General features: G+C 38.0%; 1 pseudogene; it reads right to left on the bottom strand.

The window, feature by feature from the left end:
* Positions 1-389: 389 nt before the first annotated feature.
* On the bottom strand, positions 390-3,034 carry LOC148918935 (uncharacterized; annotated as a pseudogene).
* Positions 3,035-6,433: the final 3,399 nt, after the last annotated feature.

Here is a 6,433-nt window from a genome sequence, read left to right as displayed (position 1 = left end):
AAAAATAAAAAAATAATCCAATTCATACATTTAGAAATTTTTTGAAGTTGAACTTGGAAAAATAGTGATTATACAATTTAAAATATGGCATTAGATTTTTTTATTTTTGTTTCAATTATAATGGAGAATAATTACATTGACTATGTTTTACATGTTTCTCATTTTCATGTTTTTGTTCTTCTATTTCGCTAAGGGAATGTTAAAGTTTGTTTTAATTTCTCAATTTCTTTTGTAGGCCAATTTATTTTAATTTCTCATTTTATTTTGAAGATTCTGCAGTACATATATATTCAAATTCGCATATTTGGTAAAAGCTTTACATAAACAAAATTAACTTACAAAAAATTACATTGACTATGTTTTACATGGGAGGTCGCAAATAAATTATACTATTCATCATCTGAAGTATAATAGCTTTCGTTATCGTCGCTATCTTCACTTTCGGTCTCCCAATCCTCCTCCTCTATAACTACATCATCGTCAATGTGGTGCCCCACTGCAACATCGTAGCGCGGAAGATCACCGAGGTCAATTGTAATTGAGTGAATCGGTATTTCAATTGAAGAGACTTCTTATATCTGAAACAGTTCTTGTATAACACTTGTATCTCGAAGTGTTTCTACATCATTTTCCATTGAAGATTTTGCGCGTTGGTCAGCGACGTTGTCGATTGGGTTTATTTCTGGTAAGCATACACGTTCCTCTGATCCATCTTCTGAATAACTTTCCAACCGCTCCCTACTTTAGGGTCATCCAGATACACAATATGTGTAGCCATGTTTGCCAAAATGTAAGGCTCGTCATCATACCAAATTCTGTTAATGTTCACAGATAGTAAGCCATGATCGATTTTAACACTTCCTTGCCTACTTGGGTTTGTATCAAACCATCGACACTTAAACATGATCACTTGGTATCGGTCTTTGTAAAGCAATTGCACGACACTTGTGAGTTTGCCATAAAAATCAATGTCCGTACTTTCGCCTCCCTCTAGGACATGGACACCGCTATTTTGCGTAGATAACTTGTCATCTCGTGTAGTTCCCAAAAATTAACATGACAACCCGAGAATAATTCTGCCCGAATCGGCCCAAACGACAAGTTATATAACTCTTTACTGTAAGTGGAGGAATTCGATGATTTCAACTTATTCACCTAATATGGTTCAAAACAGAGTTGGTTAGTTTGAGAATATTAAATAGTAGAATATAAATGTGAAAAACAATTATAACTTACATATTCTAAAAACCATTGTGGAAACAATTCACGGTGTTTCTTGGCATACAAATGTGATGGATGTTCTCACTTCATCATCTCCTCATGCTCATCTAAGTATGCCATTATCTCATCACAATTGTTGAGTACGAACCAATGCGCTACCTCCATGTCATTTCTGGAAAACGACTCTCCTCGTGCAGGATCTCCAAAGGGTCGTGCGCTTTAGGCAAAAACAGAAAGTTTCTCATTTCTCACACCTCCGTCATTATTGCACAGAAAGTAAGTGACTCATATTAAAAGCCGTCTCGACATCTTTTAAATACATTCCACAGAAAGTAAGTGACTCATATTGAACCCATGCCTCTATAATTGATCTTTCGGGCTTTGCCCTATTGCGTACAGTTTTTTTCAGCTCGCCGAGAATCGTGCAAAAATAAAGTGATTCGATTCAAATTAGCAAGCCTGGGATAATGATACATAAACAAATGATGAGGAAGAAGCATACCTTTATATTGGATACATCCAACGATAGTTGACAGGACTAGCAAGCAATGCCTCTTCTGGCAAGTGAACCATCACGTGGATCATACTTGTAAAGAAAGCTGGAGGGAATATCATCTCAAACTTGCATAGGACTTGGACAATGTCATGCCACAACTGATTAATGTATGTCTTTCGCAATGTTTTCGCCATGAGTTGTGAACAAAATCTGGACAACAACATGAGGTGTCGAATACCCACAGGAAGTAGGCGTTGCATAAACACATGACAGTCATAGCTCTTTAGTCCAGCAAATTTATTCCCGTCAACATTTACGCAACGCGCAATATTAGAAGCATACCCATCAGGAAACTTTACAGACGATACAAACTTTAGAAAATCTTTTTTGTCACTTGATTTGATGGAAAAAAAATGCAAGATCCCTTCTAGCTTTATCGATGTCCCTGTTCATCCATAAACCCCATCGTATGCCCATTCTTTTCAAATCAAGACGCGCTTTGATCGTGTCCTTTGTCTTGCCCTCGATATCTAGAATCGTGCGCATGAATGTGTCAAACACATTTTTCTCAACATGCATAACGTCAAGATTGTGCCTTAATGACCAATATGGGAGCTCAAAAAACATAGACTTGTGCGTCTAGTTCAAACGTGTAGAAGGTCTGAGCCGACTAACTATTTTTCCGAACAGAGCAAAATCCAAACGGTTAAGCTGTTCCAAGATCTCATCACCAGACCATTCCCTTGGTCTGAGGCAACGCTCTGTGTTCTCGTCGAACTCTTTATCCTTTGTCCGCCACTCATGGTCCCATGACAACCATCTCCGATGACCAAGATAACAAACTTTTCCAGCATGCCAACCAAAAGTTACATCTTCCTCGCATACAGAGCATGTCATATAACCCTTCGTGCTCCATCCAGAAACCATTGCATATGCGGGAAAATCATTCACCGTCCACATAACTGTTGCCCGTAAAGTGAACATCTTCCCAGTCGATTTATCGAACGTGCGCACATCGTTTGTCCATAAATCCTTCAGCTCATCAACCAACAGCCTTAAGTACACATTGATTGACCTACCAGGATCCTCAGTTATCAAAACAGTCATCATCATGTATTCTTTTTTCATGCATTTTCAAGGCGGCAAATTATATAGGAATACGAAAATCGGCCAAGTGTTGTGGTGTTGATTTAGAACCCCGTACGGATTTAATCCGTCAGTGGCAAGTCCCAATCTAATATTTCAGGAATCAGCAGCAAAGTCGGGGAACGTTCGATCGAACTCTTTCCATGCCTCCCCATCTGCAGGATGTCGCATCACATCGTCATCTACCCATTTTTCCTTATGCCATCTCATGTCTGTGGCAGTATGCGTTGACATATACAATCGTTGTAGCCTAGGTTTCAGGGGCAGATAACGCATAACTTTTTGTGGGATCTTTGTCATTCTATTATGAGAAGTCATTTTGAACCTCGACTCATTGCATATAGGGCATGTATCCAATGTTTCGTACTCTTTGTAGAATAACATGCAATTGTTTTTGCATGCGTGAATTTTTTCATAACCCAATCCAAGGCCATTCAAGACCTTCTGCACGTGTCTATGGTCTTTCGACAAACAATTGTCCGTCGGAAGCATTCTCTTGAAAAGGCCCAAAAAGTAATCGAAACATTGATTCAACATACGATACTTTTTTTACCCGCATTAGCTCCACAATGGCGTAAGAACGAAAAACTATCGCACCCCGGGTATAACTCTTGGTTGGCATGCTGGAAAAGTTTTTTTAATAGTTTTTTATACTGTTCGAACTCCGCATTGTCTATTGGTGTAGGCATGTCATCTTCCTCTTCTTGATTGATGTTGGTCGATGCAAATGGAAAAGCATCGTTTATAATATCCATGGCTTGTTCATTAGGATACAAAATATGTTCAACATTGTCCACTCTTGTGGCCCTTGAAGAGGAAGCTTTCTCTAATTGTTCCCCGTGATGGTTCCAAGTGCTATATGTCTCGATCATTCCACTTCTTACTAAATGAAATCGGACATTTTCAATTGTCTCCCACAATGTGTTGTTACACCTCCTACACGGACATCGAATTCTAGTTGTACCCAGGTTATGTGTACGTGCAAAGTCAATAAAATCATCGATTCCATCCAAGTATTCCTTTGCGCATCTATTCGGATTCTGTATCCACCTCCTGTTCATAATTCCTGGAATCACAATCAAAATACAACAATCACAGCCACTTCATACGCAATCATAATGCCTCTCCTTATGCCTCCGGTAAGGGTCTTATCCCATTCAGGAATGCATAGTCATGTCACGTAATTTACAGCTACATGAGATTAGATTTTGATGTGGATAAATTCCAGCAGCATCTCGATACAGTTCTTGAGGTGTACCGTAAGTACAAAATACCTACGTACCACCCGAAGAACATATAGAGATGACACTGAAATCACCACAACCGAAACCTAATCATGTAACCGTAAATGACGTGACATGCCTATGCATTCTCAAATTGTCCAAATAATGGAGACAATTCAAGAAATAATTGGATCGCAGTCATGCATTACGCATCCATGCACGAAATCCAACTACTCTCAAACAGGAAACTAAGTTTAATTAAAAAATAAAAAAATATGTACGAAGTTAACACAATGTAACCACAAAAAATAACATAACAACCTAAGTTTAACACAATGTAATTAATTTAAATTATTCAAATATAAAGCAAATAAAATACCTTCTCAATTGTTCTCCACCAACTGCTAATCACACCAAATATCTCTACAAAGAACAAAATTAATAGCATTAGTATGATTTTACATGAATACACTCAACCTAACGACAAAATATACTCACCTACTAATTGTAGTGAATATCTAGGAGAAGGAGCAGTACAGGAAGCGGCAGTGAGCGGAGGCGAAATTCTTAGCTTTGCGCTCCTGCCGTAAAAGAACATATTCGTGGCACAAAACTCCAACTTTCGTTGCGCAAATTCAAAATTTCATCGCGCAAGTATGAGCCGACGTCCAACTTTAGCGCGATGACAGAAACTTTTCCGTCGCATAAGTTTGCGCCGCGCAAAATCAAAATCCCGTCACGCAACAAGCAGCCGACATCTAATTTTAAGCATCAAAAAGGTCCACTGGTCGTGCGATTTTGGTGCCAACAAATAATTCCCGCTTTTTTTTTTGGCGACGGAAAATCTCTCTTGTCGTGCAAAATTTCCTTTTGCGACGAATATTTTCGTTGCACAAGGTTTTGGCGCCACATAAAATTTCCTTTCTCACATTCGCGACGTATCTATTTTCATCGCGCTAAGTGTTTTACGCGACAATAGTTCTAAATCACGCAATTGTTTCGCCAATAAAAGTTGGCCCGCGTTTTTCTGCTTGGTTTGCGCGACGATTTATTTTTTTGTCGCGCAAATGTGATAAGAGTTTGCACTACCATACATATTTTAAATCGTAAATTTCTCTTGCGGGACGAAATTTGATTCGTCGCGCAAATTGCCGTTGCGCAAATAGTAAAATGTAGTAGTGAATATATACAGATTTTATCCTATGCGGATGTTCGGAGATTGTTACCATACGAACAACATGTATTTTTTACTATCCCTCCCAGTTACATGTATTTTTTACTATCCCTCCCAGTTTTCCTCCATGTTTACAATGGGGTCTGCACAATAATAACGTATGGATATTTGGATAAGAAAACAACTATATATATATATATGCTAACACAGTTTATTTTAATCTTATATTTATTTAAGATTGATTCACTTTATCTTTGTGTGTTTTAAAAAAGAATAAACTGCTACATCACTTGTTTATTTGGCAAAGAAAATAATGTAAAACTTGTGCTCTTTACACAGGTTAATTTTCGTTATTTAGCAAAACCATGACCATGCCTTAACGCGCGTTTTTATGCTATGTGTATGTGTTCCTAAGTTGTAGCATGAAGTCTGGGGTGTGGTCGTGGGTTGTTAGGCTTTGGTTAACTAAATTTTTAGTTTTCCTTGACAAAGATATGTAAATTTGATTTAAATTTTTTATGCACTTAAAGCTCAAGAAGCTAGACTAATCTAGGATTGCGCTAAGATAATCTAGTGTGGCTGAGATCAACTTCATGATGGATTCATGCTCTCAAAGCTCATTGAAGGTAATTCATCTTTTATTGCATTGCATGCATTGTAGTGTTCTCTTTTGCATTGTTTGTCACGTGTTACTACCACATCATTTATTTTTCATGTGAGCTTTGCCAGCTGTAGGTTTTCTGTCTTAACCATTTTTTTCCAATTCTAGCTCTTATCATTAGCTCCTAGGTGTCTTTTTTTTCCATTTTTTAAATTGACATCACCCAATAAGAATTTTTTTAGAGAAAAATATTTTACTTAGCATTTTCTACTTGATGAGGCCATGGTTTCGAATTGAGATTTCCATATTTCTTTTGAAATCTGCTTATGTTTCTTCATAATCTGCATCTAGCATTTCATACACTTCATATGTTTAGATCTAAATAAGGTTCTTAATTGGTTTCTTCAAGAATGGACGGCCAAGATTGAGCCCAACTTAGAGATGAGGTATGACGGATGATTGATGAAGGTGAGGACCTTCGGTAGGTATGTGAAGGCTTGGGCCTTCAGCAAGAGGCAAGCGATTGCCTTAGGTAGGTGTGTGGGCCCAGCAGTTGCCTTCGAGAGGCATTT

The sequence above is a fragment of the Prunus mume genome, linkage group LG3 (genome assembly GCF_029339155.1).
Source record: "Prunus mume cultivar Tortuosa linkage group LG3, ASM2933915v1, whole genome shotgun sequence".
NCBI classification, from domain to species: Eukaryota; Viridiplantae; Streptophyta; class Magnoliopsida; order Rosales; family Rosaceae; genus Prunus; species Prunus mume.
The sequence above is the reverse complement of the archived record's forward strand: the minus strand, read 5'-3'. Positions and strand labels throughout refer to the sequence as shown.